We start from the raw sequence: 14483 nt of genomic DNA on the forward strand, positions 1-14483 counted from the left end.
TGGGCTGAGCGGCGCGGCTGCCTATCCTGTTGCTCGATTTTATTTTAATTTTAGGTTTGGTTGGGGGTTTTGGGTTTGGCGTTTTTTGGTGGTTTGTTTGGGTTTTTTTGTTTTTTGGGTTTTGGTTTGTTTTGGTTTTTTTTTTTTCCCCAAATCTTAAAGCTCAGCAATATCTTAAACGGATTACACGGAGGAGGGGTTGAAGCTGAAAACCTCATTCATCCTCACTACGGTCCTATTCATTGCTGAGATAGGTGTAGCGTAGAGCCGGTAAGATGCTCCCCCAGCCCCGCTCGTATTTTGGGGATCTGTTTCATCTTTCCTCCCTTGAATAGCGGGGATGGGAGGAGAGGGTCTTCTGAGGTAGCAATATCTTAAACGGATTACACGGAGGAGGGGTTGAAGCTGAAAACCTCATTCATCCTCACTACGGTCCTATTCATTGCTGAGATAGGTGTAGCGTAGAGCCGGTAAGATGCTCCCCCAGCCCCGCTCGTATTTTGGGGATCTGTTTCATCTTTCCTCCCTTGAATAGCGGGGATGGGAGGAGAGGGTCTTCTGAGGTGCCAGAAGCTTAATCATAAATCACCTACCTTGTTTGTCCTTCTGTCCTTTGGTCATAGAGGGGCTCCAGCCAGCTGTGTGGTCTCACGTACCGTTGCTCCCGCTGAACAGTTTCCAAGTTTGAGGTAAAAGATCAAATCGCACTTTTCAGGGACTTATTGAGACGCTCAGAAATAAAAAATAAGTAAAAATGAATTTTTTTTTAAAAATCGTTTAAGGCTATTCAGTCCTACTCATTTTCTCCCACGTGTTTTCACAATTACCATGTATTTTTCTTTCTCTGCTTCAGTTTCTAGCTCAAAGCTGTGGGATTTTTTTTTTTTCAAATAATAATAATAAAAAAGTTAGAAGTAATAAATTAGGAGTCAGTTTCTCGTGGTCGAAGCTGAAGATCTTATTTCAAACCCGGCTAGCCAGGAGCCTGGAGAAGTTGCAAGGCAGCGGCTGAAAGTTTGAGAGATGTACAGCATCAGATAGTCTCTTTGGTGATGCCTTGCTGACCAAGTAACTGTTTCAATGAGGTTTCTCAGCAGCAGCAGCAGCAAACGGGTAATATTTTCCAGACGTCTTTTTCTTTCCTGCTGCTGCTGCTGCTGCTGCTTTTCTGCCTCCTCCACGTTATGGGGTCTTTTAACAAGTGAGACTTGAGTTGTTTTAATAGGCGGAGGATGGGAAGAAGGAGGGGAGGGAACTCCTGTAAGGAGGAAAAAAAAAGAAACCAACCCTGCCCATTGAAATGATCTCAGCCAAGGACCAGTTCAGCGGCAGGAATTCAATTAGCTAAGTTGCAAATTTTGCAGAGAAATGCAATACACACATGTTGCCACCACCTGATTTCTTCATGCCCCGCAGTTAGGCGGAAACCCCCACTTCCCCACTCCCTGCATCTCTAGGCTTGGGGTGTGGGACTCGTCCCTCCCACAGCCCCTATTCGGCTGTGACAGTTTTTGCTGCTGCTGGTTTTTATTAATAAGGGAATTGCCTCTATGAATGGGTGAACTTCGCAGTTTCCAATCCTGCTTTACCCATTCACTCTCGGAAACATTTGCAGTAGTAAATACCCAAGGAAGCTCCCACTGGCATTAATACCCATGCCACTTGTGTTAAAACAAGCCAGGAAACACGTTAGACGATTTAAGAACTGGAAAATTGTGTGGTGGGGGTTTTTTTTAGGGTTTTTGGGGTTTTTTTTTAAACCAGAAATGTTCACTCTGTGCTCTGTTGATGGTTTACAGTTAGCCAGGGGCATCGGCACTTAACAGCACACCCCACCGTCTGCCGCCTGCCAGCAGCTTTCTCTCCCGCGGGCGGGCTCCTTCCCTTTGTAACTCCTCTCTGCCTCAAACGCGGATTTCCCCACTTTCGAGCCCCATTTCCACTTGAAATTATTTAAAAAGGCACTAGGTGGCACTGTTGAAGTGAGAGGAGCAGCACGGAGCCTGGTAACACCCAGAACCGGGATGCGCTGCCGGAGCGGGGCCGGTGCGGGCGGGTGCGCAGAGTCGGGCTGGATGCTGCTGTGTCTCGCCGTGCCCTGGCAGGGACCCTCGGGGGAGGATGGGGGGGAATCAGCTTCTCATTCCCCAGTGCTGTTTTCTCAAGGACCACAAAGGTCGCTGCTTGGAGGCGTCGGGCCCACAAAGGGATCATGTCCAGACACCGTAGGGAAACCCAGTGATGACTCCTTGCCGAGTTATTGCCCGTCGTTACCTTCTGGCATGGGAAAACTTTGCAGCAGTCTGGGGGCTCCTCATATGCAATAAATGGTTTAAAGTCAGTGGTTACCTAGGCTGGAGATTTTTTGGGTACCCTGGGGAAGTGGTCAGATCTTTGGATGTGCTCAGTCACTGCCAAGGGAAAGAGTGGCTTTAGGATATGCATCGAAGCTGAGCTCTTGAGCAATTGGTCTGCCTCAAATAACAAGTCTGCCTGTAGTTTAAGCCAGAGTTTTGTGGCTGTTTTAACCTGGCAGTGCCAGGGAAAGCAGCTGTCTCACCCTCCTCCTGCTTTGGGCTCCTCATTCCTCTCTCCTCACTGTCCCTTTCCCTATGTCAGGAGAGCTGACCTAGCTTAGGAAATAGCTGTTTGGGGAGAGGGAGCAGCAAAAAAGTAAGAACAAGTAACTTGGGCAGGGAGAAGGCAGGACAACTGCTTTTGGCAGCAATCTGGTTTATGATGGTTTAGCGTGTCCTTGAAAGTACAGCATGGCTTAGCAAGCATGAAGTCTGTCAGGGCTTTCAGGCCTTCCTCCCTAGGCAGCACCGTTCCCATACTCCAACCACCTCCAAATGATTGCTGTTACACAACCTTTTGCTACAAGGCTCAGCACAGCTCTCTCATCAGGCAAGGGGCAAATTGCAGTGTCTGCTCCAAGCAGGGCCAGAGGGCAGAAGGGTGTCAAGAGGGATACTGAACCCCCTGTCCACACTAGCCTTCCTACAGCCCAAATATCTGGTGTAAGCCAGGCTTATAACATGATGAACGTTTGTCATTTAGCCAGGCAAGGAGCTATCACCAAGCTTTGCTACCATCATACACGTAACCAAGTCCTTGACGTCTCCTGAAGCATGATTTCCTGACATCAGACTTTCTCTGATGCTGCCAGAGGCAAGAGATGATTAAGTCTAACACAGATGTCCCAAGTCCATCCTTGAACATGGCTACCCCCAAAGCTGTGCCTTGGGGAGCTGTTGCTGCCAGTGTCTCCTGGGCTCCCTGGGCACTTGTTTGCCTTGCCTTGATTCAGGGACACCTGTGTCCTGCCCAAGGGACTTCACGTCTAGGATAATTTCTGAAATGAGGTTTGAGGGGGATGGGTTTGTTTGGGTTTTTTGTTCTTTTTGTAACCAAGTGTTACAAATGAAGTTTTTCAAATGTGCATTTGTTACAAATGAACTATTATTTCTTGTTTTTTGTATTCCACATTTTAATAGTTTAAATTTGGAGGCTGCACGTCTCCTCTACTGATGACTGTATATTACTCTGGAAATACAGTGTCCCATTGGCTTAATCCCATGCTCTTTAGGTTTGAACAGGGATCAAGAGACAGAGTCTGGTGAGGCACAAATCTTTGTGTCCTACTTGTATTACAAGGGCAGCAATAGCAGCACTTAAATCACACTGAAACTTTGTTTTAGAAAATGACATAATGGGAGTGGTGAGTCTCTCATGTCCACAGCTACTTCCTTCTCAGCCATAGCTCATGTTGTGTGATCATGCTGTCAGGGCAAGCGGGATAACGTAGGTCACTGAAGCTAGGTTCTCCTACCAGGAAGGAATTAAAAGTAGGAGGATATGATTAATGCCAATCCACGCAGTGCTATAGAAAACAGATGTAGATGTGTTTCATTGGAAGTATATCACATCTACATTTATACATTATGTTACGTCCACATGGTTACCATTATCAAACAATCCTGTTTTCTAATTAGGATTTATAATCACAAGTAGTGGGGAAGAGGGACTTCTTGGCTGTCACTGTCTGCAGGCATAGATGATCACCAGCAGTAGGAGTATAATCTTAATGAACTAACCTGACTTCATTTTCTAATGAGGCAATGGGTTTGTTTGACAGAGGCCAGACAAAATATATTTTGGGGGGAGTTTGACATAGGCTATGGTTAAATAAATTGGCTATCGCAGAGCAAATTAGGGAATGAATTGATGGCATGTTAGCCACTCTCCAGCAACTATTGAGTACTTGCTTTTATCTTGAGGGGATGGCTCCATGTGTATTTTTCCTGCCTCTTCTTTCCTATCACCCTTAAATGTGTCAGTCTTCTCCCCAACATACACCACACACACACACATACACATATGTCAATCTACTCCCTCATTTGGACCAGCAGTTTGCAGTGCTTAACTGATTGCTTCAGTGAATTGATCAGTGTTGAAGACAGCCACAAAGCATGAAAGCCATTTCCTATGTGCACGTATGACCTGGCTGTCCAAGGTGAGGGGCACAGGGATGTTCTCGGGTGGAAATGAGCAGCCGGTGGTGGCTGGCAGCAGGACTGCCCTAAACAGCATCCTCGGAAACATTGCTGCCAGGAAATATGAACAGAGCTGGTCCCTCAGTGAAGCTGAGGTGGCTGAGCCTATCCATGCTGAAGGGCTCTTACCTTGCATCTTCTCTTCAGGTAAGGATTTACACAGACTCTTCTATTGCAGATCAGCTACTGTGCAGAACTTTTCGAAAAGAAAAACAAGAAGCAAACTGTTTGCAATGCACAGTTGTCTTCATAGGAAGAAAATGAGAGATAATAAGGATCTTTTTCATGTAACAGTGAAAAGCTAAACGTGGAAGGTAGACTTGTTCAAGCTAAACAGGAGGCACATTTAATAGTGAGTTTTCTTTAACAGTTGTCTGAACGATGAAGGGGAGTGGTGGATTCCTATGTTTTGAAATCCTCTGGATGCTTTTTTGGAAGCTACATTTTAGCTCCGTGCAATTTGTTGGACACAGTACAAGAATAACTGAATGGATTTCCATAATGAGGATGTCAGACTAAGCAATCTAGCAGTTTCTTCCATCCCTAAACTCCATGAAACTACCAACAACTGGACTGACATGTCAGGTGTGTTCCACACCTACTTCCACATGTAGCGGATTCTGCTGGAAGTGAGAGAGTTACAGAAACTGATATGGGTGGAAGTGAAAGCGGAATCATGCCCTAAATTATGATTTTATGGCAACTGAGAATCCACTTGCAGATTTTAATATAAATGTCGTGGGCAGTTTGAGGCTCATGAAGACTGGGTGCAGACAGACCTAAAACTCTGTGGTTGTTTTCACTATATACAGAACCATTTTAGAGGCTGCCAGTGTTCTGGGCATTTAAATCCAAGGTTATTTATAAGTAAAGCTTTACAGGATCTGGAGAAAACCACTGGTCTTTAAAATGAAATCACTCTTGCAAAATTGAAACTTTCCAACAAATTCTCCTTCATATAGCAGAGAAAGCCATAACTCAAAGCAACAGTTAGCAGTTAATAGCAGACAGGTTCAGACTAGAAACAAGTCATGCACATTTGGATGTGTCCAGAACTCTTGGCTAGAATGGACTGTGATTGTCAGCAAAAATGCCTTTCAGGATGGTTTGAAGTAATGAGTTTTAATGTGTAACCAGCATGGAATAGAAGTAAAAGCGGGTCAGTTAGAGGTTTCTTTTGTGAAGTCTAATTTAAGAGAAATGACTTAATCACATGCCTGTAGTCTAATGTGACAGTAGTGAGAGCCCAGTTTAGAACAACTCGATGTTATTTTTAAGTAGCGGCATTAGATTCTGTTTAGAATCCATAGATAACACCACATAAAACAAAGAGCACATGCAATTGAAAGATAGATCTACAAACAATGACTGTGTTAGTAAACTAAACTGACCAAAGCCAGGCCGCTCAAGGTTGGCACGTGTTCATCCACACTATTTCACTGCTGTCAAGCTCCTGACAGGGCTGATCCTGACCAGTCTGGAGAGCCCAACCATCTCTCAAGAGGACGAGTTTCCCACCTGGGAGGATGTTGGGGCTCTCACCTCCAACAGGCTGCTCACAGGATGGGGACACACTCCTGTACATTCCCAGCTGCCTTCAGATGGAGAAACTGGACAGAACAGTGGTTTTTACACCCACCAGCATAGTGGTTTTTAGAAGCCTCCACAACTGGTTGGAGGTAGTTGCCTTTATTAATCGCCCTGCTGCCTAGGCAGGGCACTGAAGTGGTGCAGCCAGTCACAGCCTGCTTGCAGCATTGCCCTGGCCTCTGCCAGCCTGGTGTTTGGGGTTGTCCTCCCAATAGCACTGCCAACTGAGGCAATGCAGTCATCCTCAGATGCCACATGGGAATGAAGACACAGGGATCTGGACCCTCTAAGGTGTTTATTTATAATTACAAAAAAAATCATTGAAATGAAATTTCAATTTTCATTGAAATGAAATTTTCATTAACTGAAATTAAAAAAGTGAGTGAGACTTTCCTAGAGTATTTGAGATCTAGGCGGGGGCTCAGGACTCCCCTTTTATTAATTTTTAGGGTGCTCTTTTGTCTGTTGCTAGTACTTGCCAATCAGTTCACCCAAACTTGCCACTTTACCCAAATAATTACATGGTCTCTTGCTCACTTTCCAAGAACATGATTCATGTTGCAGATCAGTGGTAGGAAGGTGAATATTATTAAAATGACAGCCCCTTCCTACCGTCACCAGCTCAGTGAGAGAAGGGTCACCATCCTGCAGGCATCTGAGTACAGCTGCCCCAGGAGACCCCCAGGGATGCAGCTGCACTCATACTACTTAGAGACCTATTTTCTGCCCATGTTGTATGAAAATTTACCAGAAATCAAAGGGCACATGTATGTCTTGTTCCTTTCTCTGGAAGTCCCACATCAGAGCAGTAGCTCTGAGTTAGTGACTCATTTTCCATCAAAAGTAGCTAAAAATCAGGAGTGAACCTAACACTTGTGGGGTGCTGTGCACCTCCCAGCTGGCTGCTGAGCAGTGTGGCTGTGCGATGTGTCTGTGACATGCAGACCTTACCAAGGAAGGGTGCATCTCAAGATGGGACCCAAAACACTTGTCTATGGCAACGTCTTATGTGACAACACTAACAATCAATTGCTGTCCCAGGAGCCTGGATTTGCCCATATTTTTTCTTGCCTGGGATATACTGTTAAGCTGTGGGAAGGGTGCAGGTCCCACTTTGTGGAGCTCTCTGGCCTTCATGGATTTTCTCGGCCTGTGGTCTGGGTAGGAAGCTGGGTTGCAGCGTACGACAGCTGAGCTGTTTGGGTTATTGGATGGTCAGGCAGTCACTTAGTTGCTGAAGATTTTTGCCCCGTGTTATGCAATGCATCCGGAGTGTGCGAAAATGTCTAGTAGTGTTGCATTGAGGAGCAGGAAATGAACCTGAAGAGAGCAGGCCTGCTTGCAAATAACAAATATCAGAGAGTACTAATGATCCCCAGCAGCTTGCACACAAAGAAGGCAAGACCTCATCACAGGCAAACACAAGCCAAATAATTTTCTTGCTTTCCTCCACGATTTGAACGGGGCGACCGTGCCACAGCCCTTTTGCAAACATGCGTTTGAATGTACGTGCTGATAACAAAGCAAACCTGTGAGTAATGACAGGCTGCAGAGCCTGCTGGTTCAACTTGCTCTCCTAATCTTTTACTGAAAATGTTGTTTTCAGTTCTGGTTATGAGGGCAGATTTCAAAGACACTGCTCTTTCATGCCTGTTGTCAGACTGAAGCCTTGACAATGAGGGGGTCTTTTCCCTGACCACAGCCACAGGAGTAGGTGACATATCAGAGCTACCAGTGAATCGACAGAGATTTGGCAGCGTTAACATGCCCTGATGCAGAGTTCAGCTTTTCCTGCTGCCGCCCGCTGCAGTCTGAAGTGATATTGACTGTCTGGCCTACGGTGGGAGAAAGTCTTTCCATCGCCAGTCACGGCAAAAGGAAATCCTCCAGGTAGACACAGGCATGGAAACAATGCCATGAGAAGAAGCATGAACTTCCATGTTCATCTGTCAGGGAGAGCTGTGAGCCTTGCCACCCTGCTGTCCCCACTGTGGGCTACAGGCAGCCACTGTGTCTCTGTCCCCCCGAGCTGGGAACAGCGTGTTGGGGCAGGAGGGGAGCGTGTGTAGAGGCTGGATGTTTTTTCCAAGATCTTTCCATAGTCAGTGGAGGATGGCAGCTTCCTACAGAGGGTAATTCAGAGCTGTTGTGTTATGTTGTGGACTGACTCTTAAAGGAGCATCATGGCTAAAGAGACATTGCCCCATTGCATCTTCCTGTGTTTTAGTGAGTGGCTTTTCCCCGCTGTGGCTGGAGGGCACAACAGTGATTTGGCTATTAAAATATCTTCAGTGCTCCTGGCACATGCCTGTTTCTAGAGGTTAAACATACCTTACACTACTGATTTTATTAACCTTTTGGAGTAACCCTCTGCATCTCACACAATGGTTTATGCAGGCAAACACACAATTTAACATAATGCTCTGATACTGTTATTTAACCAGTGATTCTGCAAACACTCATGTTCTGTGACCAGTGGTAAAAGGTGCCATCTGCCATCCAGCTGGAACTCAGGGTCCTCCTGGACATGACACTTAACAAGTCCCTAGTCTGCAAGTACTTACTGGAGAGAGCTCTGTCCTCCCATGACATTTAATGTCACCTGCAGAGGTCTCAGCTTTCTGAGGTTAAGAAAGATTTTTTTTGTCCTTTTGAACACGCTCATCTGACAGCATGTGAGGCTATGTCTACTGTACCAAACCAGGCAGAACCAGCTGCAGGCTCCAGCCCAGTCATGAGAACACAAACCATTACATGACCCTTCAGCACCAGTGAACAGACTCTAATTAATTTCATTTACTGGGATAGACACAGACTTTGTAATATATTAGGCATATGATTGCTAGGACTTGAGTTACAGCAGCTTAAGATTTTGCAGCCCATCACTTGACCCAATGAAATGCACTCATTCAGGCCACACTAGTCTATATTTTTGTGTAAATCCCTCAGTGTTTCTTTTTGCAATGGGTTTGAGCTTAGCATACACTGTGACTCATCTCAGATGTGGTGGCTGGGTACACAGTATAAACTCAATTGTATTCAATCCTACATGCATGCAGAAAACATTTGGCAAATTCCAGATTACAGCAGACACAAGGCCTTTTAACATAGACGTATTAAGGGCCTCAGTCCCTCTGCTAGTCCTGCTAGATTCACCAAGCCCTAACAGGCTCATTTCTCTCACTCTCCCCTCTCCAATCCACAGTACTGATGGATTGTCCCTGCCCACGGCAGGGGCATTGGACTAGATGATCTTTAGAGGTCCCTTCCAACCCAAACTATTCTATGATTCTATGATTCATCCTGCATATTGCAAGGAATAATAAATACATTCATGACTTCAAGGCCAAAATCAAGGGTACAGATGTATGAAGAAGGACAAATAAAATCTCTTCACAAAATCTCTGGATTTTGTGGCATTGCTTGGTACTTCAGGTTGCTACCTCCTGCTGATTCCCTTTTATTAAAACATCTTGGCAGCAAAGTGCCACCAGAAAGTTCTATGCCATGTTCTATCAAGCTATCATTGAATGGGCAGTTACATTAGAAAATGAGAGCATAGCATGATTTCTTGATATGCTTACATAGGGATATTCCCAAAGGATCCCCCCCCCGATTTTCTGCAGATTAATATTAACTAATATTTATTATTATTAATGATTAATTTACTTGATGAACACATTTTTGAAAGAAAAATGCAGTATGTTTAGCTACAGTGATAACATACAAGGCACAAAGTTCATACCATTGGTTTGCAGATGGCTGGGTAAGCCTGAAATACTGGGGGACAGCGTCTTGATTTGATTTCTCATGTGGGTATGCTGGAGATTGAAGCAACTGCAGCAGCATAAATCTCTAACTGCTGTCTATGACTTCAAGTCTGCTCACTTCGAGCAGACCCATTTTGTTGCCTGGCTTTTGGCCAAATCTGTCAAGGGGAAGAATCATGTTGTAATGCAATAGCATCCTGACTCTGCAGGATACTGTTTGATCTTGCCTATATAGATGGGGCTAAGCCATGCTATGACGGCATTATGGCAATGTGCTGCAGCCCTTTGAAGATCGAGGGTTTTCTTCATCTGTGTAAGTTGTACTCCTCGCTGGAAGGAGACCCATCCCAATCGGAGGCAGAGAATCATGGGAAAAGCAGAACTAAATTAGGGGACAGCTTCTGATAAACCTCTGTTCTCAAGAGAACAAGAGAAAATTTTGCCCGTGCCCTTTCCATCCTAGTCCAAGGGAAGTCGCAGCTAACAGACATTTCTTTTCCCACTTCCTTTCCAGACACATCTGCAGGGTACTTTGAACCTGCAGCCTGCCTCCTCACAGTGCTCTGAAACAACAGCTGGTGGCTTTTCCCTAGATTCACCCTCCGGTGTCCCCAGCTCACGGATGTACCAAGGCTTTCTCTCTCCTGGGACCTGGGACAGAAGGAATTTGTTGCCATCCTTTAGTTACAATTCCTTGTAACAATGGAAAAAAGAGGGGTGTTAATTGTTTCTTGCATTCAAGAAATGTGGGCATGAATGTGAATGTAAAAAGGTCGTTTGTGAAAGCAGACGAACACCAGTTGTTGCAGAGACCTATAACATTTTTACTGCTTCCTCGGGAAGTACAGAGCCATTCCTGAGGGACCTTCCATGCTCGAACTGAGGTCCAGGCCCCAGCTAGGGATCTCCACAGCATCTATGCACTGACACACACAATCTGTAATGATGGAGTGCCACCTCACCCCTTCCTGAGGTTTGATTGTTATTTCTAGAATGGAGCAATGGAAAAATAAAACCTCAAATCCTTCTTCTCAAAGCTGCCTTTATCTTGTATCCTGCCTTTGAGTTTGCTTAGCTGCTCTAGACCTTCTCTTATGGAGGAAGTAAAGGGCCATGTGTTTCAATGAACTGGCAGCATTTGCTTTCCAAGAGGTGGATTTGTGCCTTTTTACCCTATTTCAGGCAAACATTGTAAGCTTAGTGTAAGCTTGAAGATTCAGGAGGCAGTATCACGTGTTCCCTATAGGAGGTAGCAAAGAAATGACAACACCCCACCTGCATGTTCAAAGGCAGTTTGCAGGTGCACACAAGAGCTGAGGGGGCTTGGAGTGATGATAACTCATGCATGGGTGTCTGCAGCCTCGGAGGGGCTTTTCAGCCTTTTGCCTCTCCTGGAGCTTTAGCTTTTTGCCCATTACCAACCCAACGTGGCAAAGGTTTTGCCACGCACTGCTGCTTTGGCATCCCTGTACAGCCACAGTGCCAGCTCTGCACTCAAAAGCAGGGTGATCTTTCAGCTGAGAGCTGCTGGGAATACCTGAGTTTGGAGTATGTGTTGTATAAGCAGCCTGGTAGTGCCTACTGTCATATCATCCCTGTTAGGAAAAAGATTTGATCCTTGTCCCTGTGGTCTCCATTTACAGCTGAATCAATTGGAAACCTGAATGCCAGTCTTGCTTTGCACAGATAACTCAGAGTCTCATGTTGCTCAAATAATGGCGTGCGGTGCAAAGCAATGAAAGACAAAGATGCTGCATTAAGTTTACCTGTGAAGGGGACCCTGAAGAGAAAAGGTTGCAAAAAGGTTAAAATTAAAATTCTATAAATATAATTTTGTATCAAAGCAAGTGATGCTGCGAGCATCAAGACTTGTTTCCCATCAAGCTTTGCCTCTGTGATGTCTACTAAGGGTTGTGCCCATGTTTATCTCAGTGAGGGAATTGATTTTGGTCTTTTTTTGGACACTCATTTACCCAGTGCTTGGAATACCTTTATATTTTTGAAACTTCTTTCTCTCTGATTAATTTCTTAGAAACTGGCATGGGAGTTAAAAAACACTGTCAAATTAAAAAAAGCAGTTGTTAAAAATAGAGGAGGTACAAACAACTTGCCAGAAGCTAAAGAGACAAGGTAATAAACACTTTTGAAAAAATACTCTAACGTGTGAATGAAAAATGCCTATTACAGTTAATTCCCTTTGCATATCCCAATATCTTAGCAGCTTTTTGCCTGTGCAATGGAATATCTGCATTTTTAAATGCCAATGAAGTTTAACAGCTCTTAGTCATAGGGAGTTGCAGGGGATTAATAATGATTCTGGCATAGCGAAAATTTCCTCTTACAAGTCCTTTCATTTTTTTTCCATCATTAATCTTGGATGATCTGTCCATCTGTCTTTCTTTATCTTCTGTCTTCCAGAAGCCAGTCTTCCCCAAAAGAGTTCGGCGGCTACTGGGAACCTCCATCTCCTCCATCCTCCAGTGTTTCGTCATCTTCTGGGTGGCTGATCAAACCCCTCAGCAGTCAGCAGCTGTTTCAGTAAAGGCAAATCAGCAACTTGTGTGGGCTGCTCGAGCCAGCTGCAGCGAGGAGGGCAGGGCTGCAAAGTGGCCTGAATCCTTATCTTGTGTCTGCTACTGGGAACCTCCATCTCCTCCAGTGTCATTTGTTTCGTCATCTTCTGGGTGGCTGATCAAACCCCTCAGCAGCTGGGCAATGTTTCAGTAAAGGCAAATCAGCAACCAAATCCCCCAAGGTGTGGAGTTGGGTAGAGATAGTTCGTGATGATGTGTTATACTGGCTTATCTCTGGTTCTTTCTCAGAAACAGAGAGGAATCTTTCATTGAAGTAAAGTATAAAAGGTTTTTTTAATTTTTTTTTTTTACTTTCTGTCTTCCTCTGTTCCTACAGAAACCAGCAGCCCCACTGAATATTTCCCACTTCCCCCTCACCCTCCTGTCGGGGAGATAATCACCCAAGCAGCACCTTCTGTGGTGCAGGGTTAGGCTTGCCTTATTATACAAACCACAAAAGGGGCTCACGGTCTACCTCTACAGGGTAGAAATAGCCCCAAGACCAGGCTTAAGTGTCAATTCTCTTTCTGCCCATGTTTCTTGCCTGTACGAGCACCCGTGCGGCTGCTTCTAACTTGGCCCATGTGGTTCTCCAGGTGAGTCCTGGAGGCTTGGGGGAGCGCTCACCCACAGTGTGAATGGGCCCCAGCACTTTGTGCCTGGCCAAAAGCTTCAATGTACTGAGTCTTCACATGACCTCTCCTTAGCAGGCAGAGCTGCCTGAGAGCTTTTCTAGGAGGGCCCATTGCTGTTTAGCACAGGAGCAGATGGAATGTGGAAACCTGAGCTCAGACTGAGGTCCTGAGAGTGTCTTTGACACTCTAGGCTGCTTCTACTTGGTAATTCAGACATCAGGCATTTGCTGATCCTTTTCTCCTGGTCTCAGGTGTCCTTGGGTGCCCTCGGGTTGGGTGGACCCAACCAAGTGCACTCTAACTGCCTGCTCTGCTCCCTTTCACCTCCACCCAAGACAGACGCTGGAGGAGAGCAAATGAAGCCACTACCTCCCTGTGGGGTGTCCCATCGACACCTGGCACGGACCGGGGAGGTTAGTCAGAAACCACTGGAAACGGAGCAACCTGGGAGGAATCTGCTTCATCACGCAGCTGCTATTGCCTAACGTAAGCTTTGCACAACACTGTAATTAGTTCCAACTGACTCACGGCGGAGTCCTGGCAAGGGAAAGTTCATGTCAGGAAGGGCGTGCGGTTCCTACGGCGGGGGACACTGCATTTCAGAGATCCTCAGCTGGCAAATGAACTGGGAAGAGAGTGGCAAGAGGCGATTCGCCACTGAGTGTTACAGAGAGAGCTTTGAGGAGTTGGAGAGAGGAAATACAACCAGATCCCTGTCTCTGCAATGCATGTGGAGAGCTTACTTTTTTTGTCCAGAGAGGGCACTCTTATTGCAGATATTTTAAGAGGTCTGCAGAGACAAGCGATAGCACGGCTGATCATAAGCTATTAATAATATTAACTAAGAGAATTTCTTACCTCTGCTCTAAGCTGTGAATATTATCTGAACTCAAGTCAATTGTATTTGAAAAGATCTGAAATCTGGTAAAAACAGACTCACACTTCTCTCTCTGTTCGGTGTTACTGGCCAATAACATTAGCAATGCATAATATCTTATCCATTAAAAAGGGGATAAGTGACAACATAAATATAAAGGCAACATGAATTTGGTCTTTATTCACACAGGGGAACATTAGGATTTAATCATTCTTGGTCTGGATCTGTTGTAGCTCTACTTAACCTGACTTGGCCAGAGTGAAACCAGGTTCAACACAGCTCTGCTTTGTATATACCATGGTTCCCATATAGCTATAATGTAACAAACACCTCTGAGTGAGATGAGTTTTGAGCCATAGGATTGTTTTGCACAAGAGTTGCGCTTTCTGACACTACCCTTTCCAGAGATCTATAATATCAGTGGGATAGCTCACGCTTGCTTGCTTGCTTGCTTTCTTGCTTGCTTGCTTGCTTGCTTGCTT

The 14483-nt window shown here is 45.3% G+C and overlaps 1 protein-coding gene across 1 annotated transcript in view; it reads right to left on the minus strand.

Moving 5' to 3' along the window:
- The window catches only part of HAS2 (hyaluronan synthase 2), a 20177-nt gene extending 19032 nt beyond the window's left edge, over positions 1–1145 (minus strand). The window contains exon 1 of the mRNA XM_009277218.1: positions 594–1145. The gene's annotated coding sequence lies outside the window, so the exon portion shown is untranslated. The remainder of the gene's footprint in view (positions 1–593) is intronic.
- Positions 1146–14483: the final 13338 nt, after the last annotated feature.

The sequence above is a fragment of the Aptenodytes forsteri genome, unplaced genomic scaffold, assembly GCF_000699145.1.
Source record: "Aptenodytes forsteri isolate BGI_AS27 unplaced genomic scaffold, ASM69914v1 Scaffold49, whole genome shotgun sequence".
NCBI classification, from domain to species: Eukaryota; Metazoa; Chordata; class Aves; order Sphenisciformes; family Spheniscidae; genus Aptenodytes; species Aptenodytes forsteri.